Source organism: Rhineura floridana, chromosome 1 (assembly GCF_030035675.1).
Source record: "Rhineura floridana isolate rRhiFlo1 chromosome 1, rRhiFlo1.hap2, whole genome shotgun sequence".
Lineage (NCBI taxonomy): Eukaryota > Metazoa > Chordata > Lepidosauria > Squamata > Rhineuridae > Rhineura > Rhineura floridana.
In genome coordinates, this window is record NC_084480.1 from 196,043,085 (window position 1) to 196,059,451 (window position 16,367).

Sequence of the window (16,367 nt, forward strand, 5' to 3'; positions counted from 1 at the left end):
TAAAAAGACAGTAGCATGTTGCTGGGGTGGGGGGCAGAAAGTAGAAAAAACATATTTATGTTACCTTGACTCCAGTTACTGGTGCTGAGAAAATATTATGCACTGCCAGCTAGCAGACTTTAGTTTAGAAGCTGCTTCTCCAATCTTATGTACTCTCCTAGAGCAAGTTAAGCAGTATCTCAAAAGATACTTCCATCGCTCATGCCACCCGCAGCACACAATCCTTCCTTATCAACTGAACGCACAGGAATCTATTCCACATACAGTCATGGGAGGCATGAAAGAAAAAAAATGGCAATTTCTAGAAAGATACCAAAAATGGATGCAAATTGTAAATTAAAGAAACAAAATATGCTGGGACTGCAAGTTAGCAGTAGATTTAGGCCCGATTCCAATTGCGGGCGATTTTCATGGCCCCATCTCATGTCTGTTAATAACAAAAGAATATTCGATTAAACACATGCTAAGGACCAGTGGCAGCTGGTATAGCACAGTGGGGAGGACAGCCTGGTTGGGAGTCCAGAGCCTGTGAGTTCAAATCCCCGCTCGTGTCTCCTGGGTGTCAAGGGCCAGCTAAAGATCACCCCCACAGTGAGTGGCTTAGGGGTTACGTCCCCTGCCACCTGTGCAGCCGTGGGCAAGCTGCATAGTCCCAAGGAGCCCAGTTGCCCCCCAGCTGGCAGTAGCAGACAAGGAAGGGGCTGGCTTGTGTAGCTGTGGCAAGCTGAGCAGGCCCTAGCCAGCAGAGGAAGACTAGCCTCAGAGGGAGGCAATGGTAAAGCCCCTCTGAATACCGCTTACCATGAAAACCCTGTTCACAGGGTAGCCATAAGCTGGGATCAACTTGAAGGTAGTCCGACCAGTGGAAACTGGTGGCTCCACTGCCAGTGGGGCAGTGAATCCACTCCAGGTTTTAGTCCAAACTTTCAAGGACTAACTCACTGCCGCACTGACATTGGAGTCACTAGCCTCCACTGTTAAGGACACAACTTTGTGGAATAAATCACAGAAGCGCTAGAGGTACGATTGGTAGGTGACATTAGAGTGGCCCTTCCCTCATGATTTCCATTCCTCCCACATGCTTACTAAATCACTGTATCACTGTAGGAAAAAATTGGTAAACATATCTCATAACAATTGGGCCTTATTGTAACCAATCTATACATTCAGAATAATCAGGGGTGATACGGCTCTCTGTGCCTATTCACAATGCAACTGGGAGAGAGGGTGTTGCATTTTAAATACTTGTTCATTAATTAAAAAAACCTCTCTGCATGCAGAAGAAGCCTATAGATCATACCCCCACCATACATTTATGGCATTTTAAAAGCACATTGTCTTCCCAAAAAGAATCCTAGGAACTGTTGTTTACCCCTCACAGAACTACAATTCCCAGCACCCTTAACTATTGATTTTCCCCCCTACAATGTATCACTGGTGGATTGGGGGCTTTTTCAAAAATGTGAGGATACAATTAAAATGCATCCCACCTTCCCCCCAGTAGTTTGAAGGGATAAGTCTGAAAAGCGCTGTGTTAACTGCTACTCATTTGCTCTTACTGTAATGATGTGTGTTACAGTATGTTAAAGAAGGGGTAACCTGGTTTTTATAATAAGAAATCATGTTTCACATAGTCTGTTGACTTCTTTTAGCAACAACAATCAGTGGTTTAACTGATAGGCACATCTACATTTCAAAATCAGACTGGTTCAAGTATCATGGCTTCCCCAATACTATCTTGGCTATTTGATTCTGTTTGGAATATTCTTTGTTTGATTTAAAACAAGCTTATTTGCAAAGCTCCAGTTCCCAGGTACTTAACCAGGAGCCATGACTACAAAATAATTCTGAAACTGGTTAAAATCAATATTACAGATGGAATAAAGAACATTAGATCTACAAATTGTAATATGTCTAAAAACAGCTGAATTGCTTTGAAAATGGAAATGGACTGCCTTCAAGTCGATCCCGACTTATGGCGATCCTATGAATAGGGTTTTCGTGGTAAGCGGTATTCAGAGGTGGGTTTACCATTGCCTTTCTCTGAGGCTGAGAGGCAGTGACTGGCCCAAGGTCAATTCCAAAAACCCTACTTCAGCTTCTTAGCACTTTCATACTACTATGGTTTCTACTTTCTAGGGAGTTCTAGGTTCAGAGCTATGGCTAAAGAGCTAAAGAGGTCTGAAACCGGTTGAAAACTTGTAGTGTAGCATAGACATATTAAACTATTCACCAGCCCTTGATTTAAAAGATTTATCAACAAAATTGGCATAATCTAAGCATACTTATTTGCAGATAACAGTCTCTGCAATTAATCAATTCTTCCTTAATTGAGTTTGGGGCAGATATGTTAATCTCCTAACTGCTTTTGAAAAAAACAGGATTGACTTTAATGGATTACCAAATGTACAAAGGATTAAGAAACAAAAAGTCAGCCTAAATCAGAGCCAGCTTTACCAATAGACAGAATAGGCCAGTGGCCTCAACTTTTTTAGAGTCCTCAAAATCTGGGCCTAAAGAAATGTTCCTGTGCAAAACCTAATCCAAGACAATCCCCTTTATTAAATAAATGCTTAAAAAGCACAGTGCAGAAGAAACCCTTGCTGGTGGATGGATTTTTCAAACCACAGTTTCATTGTGGCATCATAATAATCCAAGTTACATTAGGAAGGAGGCCAGCTCTGATGCCCTGATTCGGTCATGATAGAAACTAAACATTTTCTTAAAGCACACAAGTCCAATTACTATAAACATGTTCTAGCCAAAGTTAAGCACTTTTAAGTCATTTTGGTTTAATAGGAAATGTAATCCTCAGCTGAACTATCTACCACTGATATCAATGGGACTTAAACGTGCTTAACTTTGGCTGAACTATGTGCTCCGTATCTTTCATTATTTTGCAATGATAATTGGATACCACATGAATGTCTGGAATGAGGGTCTCGGTTTGTAAAATGAGTAGAGGCTCCAAACACGTAACTCCAGGGAAAAGCTAAATGCCCAATGACTTGAGAAAAAGTATTTGCATAGTATAGGTACAGTTTGCAGATGATACACAATTAGTGAAAACTAACAGCTTAAAAGGAAATTGTGAGGAGACATGGAAGCTATGGTCAGTGAGGCAAATTGAAAAAAATTAAAAAATGTTTCCTACTTAGGGGGAAGTACACTACACTGCTGAGAAAGTTCTGGGCTACAAAGTCACTGTTTAGGGGCTATATTAGGTAAAACAGGATATACACAGCTGCTTCCAAAAAATGCCAACTCCTTTAATAACATCACACCATTCCATATTTTCCCACCCACACCTGACATCGCAACCAGCGATGTGGTGAGGAAGAAGGGAAACACAGAACACCATGTACAACCAAAACCATTTGTGGGTTGAGAGGATTCAGCCTTAGTCTTCCACTGTCCATTATTTCATTGGTCTGTTGTAATGGATTCAATCCAGCCCTTGCAGCATAAGCTTTATTTTTGAGATCTGTTTAATCTTGTGGTGGGAAATGAGTTCAGCATCAAGTAACACACTACAAATTTTTCACTATCATATGTTCAAATTAGGAAGGATGGAAATATGCCTTTTAAATGAATGGCAGAATTTGTGACATTCTAAACAAGATCCTACAGGCCACATAGAAAAGACTTGGAGACCACAAATTGTGCACCTTCCCACATCTCAACAATGGAGAACTTGGTTTTATATACTCGGGAGCATTCTCCTTTTATTTTTTTACATTTTACAATTTGTCTTTCTTCCTGAAAGGAACCCAAGATGGGTTTATTTCAGCACATATCCAATTCTAGGATGAGAGCTCGAGTACAAATTGATATAACACAGTGAAAGGAAGAGTTTTCAAAGGGTTAGAATGTATTTTCAGGAAAACCCTTATATGTGGAATGTTGCATGGGAATTTCTTTATTTTATTTTATTATGGCAGATATGCAGCTACGTCATAAATAGCTTAAGTCCATTCATTTCACTGGGTCTACTCTGAGTATGATTAACACTAGATACCTGTATGTTTAGACCACCTTTCAACTAAAGGTCCCAGCTTGGTGTACAATTTATATTAAAATACAGAATAAAATATCACCCCCACCCCCATAGAATTACAATAATACAGAAACAGCCAGAAGCAGGACCACACAGTCACACAATAGCAGGTGCTCATACTGTGACACTTTGAAAGCCAGGCAGAATTAACAGGTCTGCAATTGGTGGTGAAAAGATATCAACAAGGGGGGATATGTATATCCACTGGGAGGGAATTCCACAATCAGGGAGCCATGACCAAGAAGGCCTTGCTACATGTCACTGCAGCATGAGCCACGATTAAAGATGGAGCGATCTACATCATTAACCTTTGACATCAATCTTGAATGATGGATCTGAGAATACAGGGTAAATGAGGTGACAGTTTTAAATGGAGACACCAGCAATTTGTCACCTGTTTTGCCTTTTCAGTTAGCTATGCTATGCATCACTGTATGGCGTATCATTATGAATGGCTTTGAGCATTATGAGCAAGTGGCAAGATATGCAAAGGGAGAAATCATGAATCTCTCCTGATGCAAAAACAGCTTGCAGTAGATGTTCGATTCTCCCTTGGGGCATTACCCCCAAAGCAAGGAAACTGGACAGACTCACTTATGCTTCCTGCTTCAGTGCTACCATATACCTTATGGGACTTCTTTGGTCTCCAGTGTGTAGAGATCCACAATGCTAGACTAATAAAAGCCTACATGCCATTTGCTTTTAGGGCACCTGAAAGGTTTTCAGTTCAACTTCAAAACCATCAAGGGTCCTTCACCTGATTTTCTCTTGTTCAAAAGGTAGCCTTGCTGCAGCATGAAATAAGATGTGAAATAGCCTCCCTTGCATCTATTAAATAAAGAATATTGTGGTGCATCTATGATGGGAAAAATCATAGCTCAAGTGTCTGTTGAGTAAGTTATTATCACTTATAGTTCTATCCACCTTTTCCTTCTTTTGCTTTCTCCCAGCGTCCTAGGTCAACATTTATGATCCACAGAAGCCAGGACATGGTGCAGTCTAATGAGGAAAGTGGGCAGAGCTTGTAGAATATTTCAGCCACTGACAATGAATCAATTTGCAAAAGGACAGCACTTAAAATGAAGATAAAAGGCACACCTCTTTTGGGTTGCCTGTTCAGCAATCTTCCAATCCTTGACTGACCCCTGTGTGCTACTGCTGCAGCCTAGTGGCATTGTATGGCATGAAAGCAAAACATTTTTGATCAAAAATATATAGGAAATTAGTCATCTGAGCAAGAATCAGAGAGAGAGAGAGAGAGATCCCATCTATTTCCTTAGGATATCGTACTGAGATCAGGAAATGACTTTCCAAGTGCCAGGGTTGATTAACATTTTTAAATTAACTGTCTCTGTCTTCTGTACTGAGTCCTTTAATGAGAAAGATGAAACAATATAGTCTTTATTTAATGGCCACATTTATTGCAGGGGTCCCTGGATTGCTTTTAACTTTAACAACAAATTATTTTGGCTGATAATACAAGAGCAATGGCATTCTCTGTGTATCTAGGGAGCGTGACTCTGTATTATATCACTTTTTTAAAAAATGTGCTTCTGTTTTCAGTACTTGATCTGTTTTTAAGCTATGCATTCCTGTACTGGGAAGAGACAGACCTACATATTTCTGACATAACAAACAACTGCAACACTGAAGAAAAATCAATACACTGTCAAACACTGCTTAGCCCACACATAGCATTCTGCATATCTTATCTACACGTAAAAAGCTATGCCTTTAATACTAATCTGTTCCACCCAAACTTGCCAGCCTAAACTGGAGACAGGCGTACCAATGAGTACAAAGCAAGCAACAAGAGCTGTATTCTTATGCTGTCCATAGCTACCCCCCACAAATCAATCATATGGCATTGCAAACATAAAACAAAAACAGTGTGACGTCATTTGTTTTGACACTGAGCCTCTCTAATAAAATGAAATCCATCTTTTTAGATGTCATGCTGATGCTAAAAAACAACTAAAATCACAGAAGAGGGGCATTGCATTATGGAACAATTGCCCACCCTCACCCAAACACACTGCACAATGGATCAGTTTCTTTCACCGAGTTGGTTTGAAATTAAGGAATATGCAGAGCCAAAACAATATAATTTGATTACATTCCAAAACACAGCATCTCTCCTCAATCAACCACAGTGACTATGAGAGACTAAAAGGGTCTTTTCTTCTCAGGAAAGAGAACTTCTCTTAGTCATTCTTCCCCCTTACTTGGCTGCTCTTCCACCTTTTCTTTCACCCTCATACTATTTTCCTCTGAAACATTTTTTTTTAAATTACAATAGAGGAAGATATTTCATATTAATACATATGAACAGGCATGACAATCTGCAACAGCGATGAACAGCAGTTCTTAAGGTCAAAAAATATTTGCCACAGGAGAGAATTTCAAGAAAAGACTTGGAAATTCAGTACTGACCACCTAGCCAAAATTTGGCCACATATGTACGTTATGATGGAGCCAACTACCTTATAAAAGGAAGTAAATACTCCCCCCCCCGTCTGTACGGCACATACAGAGAATCAAAATAATATGCCCGCAAGCATCTTGGAAGTAATAGATGTGCGGCTTTGAATAGCACAGATTCTTTTTCTTTTCTTTTCTCTACCAGAGTGAAACACTAGGACGATCGGAATGGCCCCATTTATGTGGAACCAAACAAAGATGATAGGTCAGGTTCTGCTGGCTGCTCTTTGTCACCAACCGCACGTGCAGTCAGTCGGTGGCATCTTTTTATGCTAAAAGCTGTGTTAGGTTTCGGCGGCTACAGCTGGCATCATGCTGCACGTTCACTTGCTGTTAATATTTGCAGCGCAGCAGCAAGAGCAGCTGACAATGCCACCAACGGTGACTTGTCAGGAGCACGGAAGGGGACTTGCAGCACGCTACATTAATTTCACTCCACATCAAATATGGATTTTATTGCAGCAGCGACAGTAAAGGCTCACACAACCGCTGCTTGTACTGGATTTCCACATAACATGCTCTCTCTCACACACACACATACAGTAACACGCTTGTTCTCTGCTTTACTCTTTTGTAAGTGCTCCGTCACAAAGCGAGATGAGTACCCACGCTTAGCATTCTCCCTGTATCCTACAAGCAATCAAGACGGACACTGAAGTTTAGCTGGGGTGCATCAGTCCATCCCTACTATCCCCTCGAAGTGGCTTGAAGCAGGATTCGCACTATGTGTGTGTCATTACATAGTGAAATATTATTTAGAGCAAGGGGAGGAAGCAAACTATGATACTCTTCTAGATGGGGGGGGCATTATCAGTCGTACAAGGATGCTGCACGACCTGGTGTGTGACTGTGTGTGTAACTCATGCTATGACCATGACAGTTACCCTTGTGAGAGATTAAGCTTTTCAAGTACTATACACTGACTGTCTCTCCCTCCTGATACAAATGGATGGGGGGAGGGCTGGGGCTGTGTGTGTGCGGGGGGGGGTCAGCAATCATCTGCTGCTCTGAATCCACCTTGGCAGTTCATGAGCCGGCTTTGCAAACTACATAGGTCTGTCATTCCTGAGCAGGCAGAAATGCAGTCCAGCTAGAATCATATATATACATATGTATATGGGCATAACTTCTCTCATCATGCAATCTTTTACAAAGTTACACATTTCAGATCTCTGTGAATGCAAAAAACAACAACCGGTATTGTTCACAAACTCCCTCCACTCCCCCCCACACACACACATACACACCAATTGAATAATAAAAGCCAAACGCGGGAGTGTGTCCTACCTTTCTGTCGTGAACGAAGTGGTGTCCAACAACCTAAGCAACGCCGGAGAATGCTTCCTCTTTGTTTTACCGGTTTTCTCCTATTTCTCCCCCTTAAGGATGATCCTACTTGAATTTAATTCAGGCTTATTCTCCGAGCATCGCTTAACTCTGGACAGCGGGGAAAGGAGGAAGCGGGGAGCGAGGAGAAGGGGGAGCCTTCGCCCTCTCTCCTCTCTGACTGGCTTTCATTCAGAGCGCCTGATTAAAAAAAAGAGACTCCACCACACAGGAAGAGAGAAAGGAGGGGAAAAAACACAAGAGAGTTTCTCCTGATAGAGCCGCAGCACTTGCCATGGGAAGGGTGCACAGACTGGAAGAAAGAAGAGAAGGCTTTTCCAGGCTCACAGTGATTTGCAAGTGAATGTGGTGGGAGGGGTGAAAAGAAAGGAGGGCTTTCCGTCGAAGGCTCCCTCTCTCCTCCTCCTGCTCCGGACAGAATGGCTCTCTTATGTTTCAAGTCCAAGGTAATTAGCTTCATCTATTCTGCTTACTGTAATAATACACAATCATAACATCACCACTCCTCGCTCCCCCCCTTTTTGGCTTTTTTTACACACACACCCATTCTTCATTAAATATCTAATTTTCCTCTCTCCTCACTGAGAGACTGCGGCACTTGTCATGTCAAACCCACCGGACACCCCCCACCCCACCCCACCCTTCCAATTAAATTACAGCCCTCTCGGGTTTTCAGTTCTTTGTGTTTTCAGTTCTCACACGTTCTTCAAGCTCCTGGTCCTTTAGAGAGAGAATTTCTCTGCTGCTCATTCTCAGCTCTGTTAAAATAACAGGGGGAAAGCAAACCCATTGGAAGATACTGTACTGATTTGTATTGGACTCTTTTCTGTCAACCTCTGCCAAAAAAATTCAGAGTTATTCAGGTTTCCTTTGGGCCCAACACTTTTGTTCCAGCTGATCTCTGGCATCACATGTGTTGGTAACATTACTGGGATCACCGCCCTGTAGCTTTCCCATTCTGCAGATGTAATCCTTTGCACAGATTAAATCTGTAACAGTTGATGCTCCCTAATGCAATAAATTGGACTCGGCACAATCCCTCTTGGATCATACTGAACCCAAAACCTTCAACAGCAGGAGAGAAAAAAAGAATTACATAGACTTCATAACACTTTGGGGGAGATGCCTCAAACTCTCCCCTAAGCGTAAGCCAAAGGATGTCAGTATTGCTCCATTCACTCTGTACCTTGAGGGATTTTTAGTCAATGCTTTTTAAAAAAATCAAACCTCATTACAATATGAGAATTGGTTCAAATGTCCACTTACATGGGAGGAAATTTTGCTAACAACAAGGTAGGGCTGTAAAGCCCTACTGTATTTCCTTACACACCAACAAATAATTTAAGTTAGCTATGGACATATTTAATTTGTTTGTGCATGTGTCATATTTCAGATCTTTTCCATAAGAGACCCTCAAGACAGCTCACTGTAATATCTATATGAACAAAAATTAAAACATGCCTATTAAGACTCAAAGAACAGGGTAGAGTTGAAACAACTGGAAATGGACTGCCTTCAAATCGATTCAGACTTATGGTGACCCTATGAATAGGGTTTTCATGGTAAATGGTATCCAGAGGTTGTTTTACCATTGCCTTCCTCTGAGGCTGAGAGGCAGTGACTGGCCCAAGGTCACCCACTGAGCTTCATGGCTGTGGGGATTAGGACCCTGGTCTCCCAGGTTGTAGTCCAACACCTTAATCCAACCTTTCCCAACCAGTGTGCCTCCAGATGTTGTTGGACCACAACTCCCATCAGCCGCAGCCAGCATTGCCAATGGCTGAGGCTGATGGGAGTTGTGGTCCAACAACATCTGGAGGCACACCGGTTGGGAAAGGCTGCCTTAACCACTACACCACACTCTCTCAGGGTAGAGTTAAGAAAATAAAATAGCAGGAAAAACCAATCAACCAACCTATAGCCCCAAACGCCCTCAGAATAAATAAATAAATAAAGGTGGATCTAAGTCAAAAGAGAAAAGTTCTGAGCAAGTTTTACTGAGAGCATGCCTTAACTAGAAAGGTCACATGGGCCACAAGTAGCCTGCAGATTATTTTCCAGTGGTCTATATTACCCGTTAGCAACTGATGGCCCTGGACCAAATCTGATCAACCACCAGGTGCTGCTTGTCATTGCAGAGGCAAAAAGCAGGAAATTAAATAATTATAGTTTTAGCAAGGAGACCTCTACTGGCAAGGGCCAATACCTTTGGAGGTAAGTCTGTTACCATGACTTTTAAAATCCCCACCCACTTCTCAAAGGTGCCCTCTAGCAAAATGAATTTCTGACCAGAAGATCACCAGGCAGCTGGTCTGTCCCATAAATATGCCTTTCGTGCCCTCCCATGCTGAACTACATGAAAAATCAAATAAGAACAAAGTGCTTTTCTATCGTTGCAATTATATGGAAGGAACAGTAACATGGCAGAGTGTCACCAGCATAAAGGCAGTGGGACTGTCTTTTTCCTTCAGGAAAAGGGAAACTTCATAGAAACTCTGGGGTAGGACAGAGATATCATAGCCCTTGCCAAAATAAAGGCTACACTGCTTAAAGGAAATACTATAAGCAAAACATTGCTTTTGTTTGAAAGTGCTAACAATGTTTTATGCTTCACAAATGTTGTTGTTGTTATGTGCCTCCAAGTCGATTACAACTTATGGCAACCCTATGAATCAGCGACCTACAAGAGCATCTGTCATGAACCACCCTGTTCAGGTCTTGTAAGTTCAGGTCTGTGGCTTCCTTGATGGAATCAATCCATCTGTTGTTTGGCCTTCCTCTTTTTCTACTCCCTGCTGTTTTTCCCAGCATTATTATATTTTCTAATGAATCATGTCTTCTCATGATGTGTCCAAAGTATGATAACCTCAGTTTCATCATTTTAGCTTCTAGTGACAGTTCTGGTTTAATTTGTTCTAACACCCAATTATTTGTCTTTTTCGCAGTCCATGGTATCCGCAAAGCTCTCCTCCAGCACCACATTTCAAATGAGTTGATTTTTCTCTTATCCGCTTTTTTCACTGTCCAACTTTCACATCCATACATAGAGATTGGAAATACCATGGTCTGAATGATCCTGATTTTAGTATTCAGTGATACATCTTTGCATTTGAGGACCTTTTCTAGTTCTCTCATAGCTGCCCTCCCCAGTCCTAGCCTTGTTCTCATTTCTTGACTATTGTCTCCATTTTGGTTAATGACTGTGCCGAGGTATTGATAATCCTTGACAAATTCAATGTCCTCATTGTCAACTATAAAGTTACATAAATCTTCTGTTGTCATTACTTTAGTCTTTTTGATGTTCAGCTGTAGTCCTGCTTTTGTGCTTTCCTCTTTAACTTTCATCAGCATTCGTTTCAAATCATTACTGTTTTCTGCTAGTAGTATTGTATTGTCTGCATATCTTAAATTATTGATATTTCTCCCTCCAATTTTCACACTTCCTTCATCTTGGTCCAATCCTTATGTCTGAGTAAAGATTGTAAAGGATCTGACTGTTGATCTGGGAAACCCAGTGTGGGTATAGCAGAGAGTGAGTGAGTCTTGGGCTGAAATCCTTCACACACTTACTAAGGAGTAGTCATAGTGATATTTATTTCTGAGTAAACACTATAGGATTGTACTGTTGGATATGGAGTAGGAGGACTTGAGTTCAAATCCTCATTTAGCCACACAGCACACTTGGAAATCGCCTTAGACAAGCCATTATCTCACAGCCTAGCTAACACACAGGAGACAGGATAACATTCTTATGAGAATAAATTGGGAAAAGTACACACATGCTGCCCTGAGCTTCACTGAGGAAAGGCAGGATTACAAACAATAATTTAGAAAAAGAACCTGTATCTGGTAAACAATAAAGTTACCTCTATGTTTTTCTTTAAAGCTATTCACAATTAGAAAGAAAACACATATACTGTACATAAGTGCTATGGCAAAAGTGTAATGAGTTTTTTAAATGGTTAAGTTGGATGAGGAAAATTATCTGAGAGAATCCCAAATAAAGGGGGAAAATACACCACATCACAACAGAGCTCCTGCTTACTAATTTGTGCCAGCTCCCCACCCCAGAACAGACATCTTAAAATCTTGGTCTTGTGTGTGTTGTTTGAACAAGGCCGGATTGCAACCACTTTTTGTCAAGGATACAAAGCCACTTGCTACACTCTCCATGCTTCTTGGCGCTCTGAGTTGCATCAGTCATACATACATACCTGAACAGTCCATCTCCACAAATCATTTCCCTCCATTTACCTGAAGCTGAAAGTTAAGCACCCTTGAGTTTTTGTAAATTCTCCACAGGTAGAGTTAGCCATGGCGAACTCCTCGAGAAACAACAGACATTTCCAGCAATCCCAGTTCTGTCTCTGTTTCATAAAGGCACCGGACCTGCACACTTTCTTTCTGCTACATGAGGTGGAAACAGCCTCTTAAAGTGACAGCCACACTGCAGCTATTGCCAAACAGAACTGAAAGCTGTGGGAGTTAATAAATACTGAAATTTGGAAATATGTTGCAGTTGCAACAGAAAGGATCAAGGACCGCTAGCTGCTGTGCCAGTTCTACCTCTCTGGGCTAGGAAATACTGGCTGGCCCCTCAGGTGCTAGTACAGACACAGAAACAGAATGTGGATGAATCATGGGATTTTTTGAGAGAGAGAGAGAGAGAGAGAGAGAGAGAGAGAGAGAGAGAGAGAGAGAGTTATAGTGAATGCCAAGATTCACATATAAACATTGATGCCCAGAACTATTTTTGTGACTCTCCCTAAACATTCAATGATATTCTTACATTGTCCATTGCTAATGGTTGCCTATCAGCATTCCCTGGTATATCTCTGAACAGAGTGGAAAATTAAGGCTGTGTCAAATTTTCACTGCATATTTATTTGATTGTTTATTTAATATCTCTCTTTTCCTCCAGTGATCTCAAGGCAACATACATGATTCATCCTACCTTACAAAGCTTTATGTAAGCATTTTCACATGTGGTAAAAAGTGCCCCCTTTTGGTGATTTTCTTTTGGCGGGAGGGGGGTTTGGAAAAAATGTGACAGTTCCAAGGTAATTGTTCTGCCCTCTAAACACACACACACACAAAACAAACCTCAGCCATTTTGAACAGTGCCCTTTTTCACAGCTAACCTCCTTTTACTGATGCTACACCATCCCCTTGTTGCTTCTCAAAGTGATCCCAGACAATCAGAGATCATGTGACAAATGTGATGAAACCACAGCACCATGAAGTCAGTCATATCTGACTATGTGTCAACATTACTGAGGGCAAGCATAGCCAATCCTTTGCCCTAAACTGTTGTGGGGAAGGGGGGGAACATCCCTGTTGCCAAGGCAATTATACTGTGCTAGAAAGAGGTGAAATATTGGCCCAATTCTCTTGTGAGAGGGGATGGCTGCCACATTTTTGCCAGTGCAGACCTTCATCAAGATCGCCCTGCCATCATAAAAAAGGTTTTTCACAAAATTCCCATTCCCAGTTGCAACTCAGCCATAGGATATGAGCTGTCAGTATTCACACTCCTGGCAAGCCACCAGCTCTCCCATATAAGGCAACATTTTCCTGCTCAGTGAGATTCATTGTTAAGCCAGTACTTAATTTCTTTCTTTTCTTTTTTTTAAGAGTAATGCTGCAACTCCAGAACGCACCTGGAAGTATTCCTCTGTACTAATCCGATCTTGAAGGCAGGGTCTAGTGGTGAGAGAAGAACACTTTGCATACATTCAAAGACTCTTATTTTCTTTGATATATAAAAAAAATCCATGGATGAACCTTGGCATTGAAAAATAGGCTAAGCTATTTGGTGAGGCATAACTCAAGTTAAGCCTTGGTTAAAACTGGGTTAAGATCCTCCGTGGCGCAGAGTGGTAAGCGGTGGTAACGCAGCGGAAGCTCTGCTCACGGCCGGAGTTCGATTCTAACGGAAGGAGGAAGTCGAATCTCCGGTAAAAGGGGTCGAGGTCCACTCAGCCTTCCATCCATCCATGGTTGGTAAAATGAGTACCTGGCATATGCTGGAGGGTAAAGAAAGACCGGGGAAGGAACTGGCAATCCCTGGCAATCCCACTCCATATATACGGTCTGCCTAGTAAACGTCACAAGACCTCACCCTAAGAGTCAGAAACGACTCGCACTGTAAGTGCTGGGACACCTTTACCTTTTTAAAACTGGGTTAAAATAGATGGGGGGGGCAACAATATTTATATTGTGTTGTGAGTTTGTGTGTGTGTTGAAAAGAGGAATTTAAGAGTCTCATTTCATTTAGAATGTGTACCTCATACACAGAGATTGTTCCTAATTCATGTAAGGTCACTATTGGGAACGTCCATTATGGAGATATATATAGTAGAAGGTAGGGGAATCCAGAGAACAAATAGTTTAGTATTCACCTCAGGGACCAGCACAGACTGAGTGAGAAAGAAAAGGAGTCAAAGCGTCACAGGCACATAGATGCCTTGCAGCTTTAAGGATTTTTTTTTTGTATCACAACAACATAGGAGGGTGGCCAAAGCTCTGATTAACCCTGGCATTGTTGGGGGATGTAAGTGAGGAGAAAGGAAGAAAAACAGATCCATGTGACAGGTAGTTATCCCACTGTCGCAAGAGGCTATGCCTTTCTTCTCCTGAGCAAGAATCTGTTTTCATCTTCCCCACCTTTTCTTTAAGACCCTGGACACAGAGACTGCGATTAATTATTACAATAACAATTATTTTGTCCATGTGAAGGCTACAGTAAATTTAAATTGGAACAAGACTGAGCTGTTTTACACAAGCATGTTCTTCACACACGTGTGTTGTTCACTCAGTGTAACATGAAGTGTTACAGGGTGGATCTACATGTGAGGCAGATGTGAGGCTGCCATCAAAACTGGCATTCCTATGTAAACTTCTCCCCATCTCCCTAATGCATTGGATCATTATCCCATATCATGATGTCACTGTCTGCATTTCCCTGCCCTACCAGTGTCAGTCAAGGATGCAGGGTCAGGAAAATGGATGAATTGATGATCTCATGAATGATACAGGATAATTAATCCTAAGGAGTGAGAGGAGCAGGCGTTAAAATGAAGGATGCTGCTTCCTGCATAACATGTGGTTCCATTATCACAGGAAAAGTCTAGATGACCAAATATAATTAATTTTGAAATTATTCAACGTAGCCCCAAAAAAGTTTAAAATAGCCCCACTCCAGAATCCTCTGGATTCTAAAAAACCTCTAACCAAATTTAAGCTGTATGTCCCCAAAGGAGTCCCCTGTGTCTCCAAATTCACCATCACAAGGTCATCAAAGGGTGTGCTGCTACATGTGGCTGTGGATCTTTTTCAAGGTCCATAAGCCCACAACAAGGAGGAGCCAAATATTGCTGTGATTCTGGTGTGTCCAGTTGGTAACTACTATTTCAATCTTTTTTCACTCCATGAATAAGAACATGGACAGTTAGGTATACCCTAACAGCTTAGCTTGATCGTTCCCATTTATTTTTTATTCATGTAGTCTGATAAATGAGTTTTCAATATTTTTTATAATGCAGGAGGACATATTAAAGATGAAAATGGGGGGAAGGGAGAAAAGCACTGCATTGAAGGGTATCAGAGGTTTGACCTTGATTATTCGGAAGTTTCATGGGGAAGTGACAGGACTGAAGGGTTGATATATCAGTTTTTCATAGCCGCTCCCCCCACCCCAGCCACTTTTCTCCCTTTTTAGTTACTTTTGTGAGGGTAAACATCTTCTGCTGGAACTCTGTGAGAGAAAGAGCAGAACAGCAGAGAAAAAGGCAGCAGATAAGGAAAGAGTTTAGTATCCCTGCCCACAATTTTCTGCTAAAAATCACTCCTAGTTTGGCCTTCAGTCCTTTGGCAACCCTCCCTTGTTTGTCATGGTATCACTACTTTTGGGGCAGGGGGATGTGTTGGGTTATTGCTTATTTTAACACTTTTTTCATTTTATCACAGGACTAAATGACTTTCAGAAGTGTATCAAAATGACTTAGTTTGATGAAGTAAACCGAAGCATCTTGAACATCAGGGACACAATTTTGTTCTCCTTCATGTTTTTTAATCCTTCCTGTGGCTCCAGCGATGACTGTGGCATTTGAAAATAGCAAAGCCAGTTTGTGCAACCTGTTATTCGATCCTTTCCTAATGTAAATAAATTACCCCCATTCCAAGTGTCAGAGTCACATTTTTTCAGAGGGAAGATTTAATCAAAAGTGTATTTTAGTTGGCATGGTTGTAAATTTTAGTGCATTGCTTCAGTAGTGTTGTGAATGCATCGCTTCCTGAAGAGATGACAGGTAGTACCTTGCCATCCCATTATGCTGAAATAAGCATGTATGTGCATATGCAATTGCATGGAAATGAACAAACGAGCAAGCCCTCCTCCTTTGATAAGGTTAATCTGTGTTTTTCCAGACACATTGTTTAAACTTTGCACTTGCCAAAACATGATGGCAGAAAACAGCAGCTA

The 16,367-nt window shown here is 41.4% G+C and overlaps 1 protein-coding gene and 1 long non-coding RNA gene across 5 annotated transcripts in view; one reads left to right on the forward strand and one right to left on the reverse strand.

Moving 5' to 3' along the window:
- The window catches only part of LOC133366634 (cadherin-10), a 158,084-nt gene extending 145,768 nt beyond the window's left edge, over positions 1–12,316 (reverse strand). For 2 of the 4 annotated variants that reach the window (XM_061589975.1, XM_061589949.1), the window contains exon 1: positions 12,140–12,316. The gene's annotated coding sequence lies outside the window, so the exon portion shown is untranslated. Of the gene's footprint in view, positions 1–7,825; positions 8,302–12,099 lie in introns of those variants that run through there. The other 2 variants (XM_061589966.1, XM_061589958.1) reach the window with 2 other exon arrangements.
- On the forward strand, positions 8,100–16,053 carry LOC133366653 (uncharacterized). Its single transcript, XR_009758467.1, has 4 exons — positions 8,100–8,331; positions 12,807–12,854; positions 13,520–13,594; positions 15,854–16,053. It is a non-coding gene; the product is annotated as an uncharacterized LOC133366653 (long non-coding RNA).
- Positions 16,054–16,367: the final 314 nt, after the last annotated feature.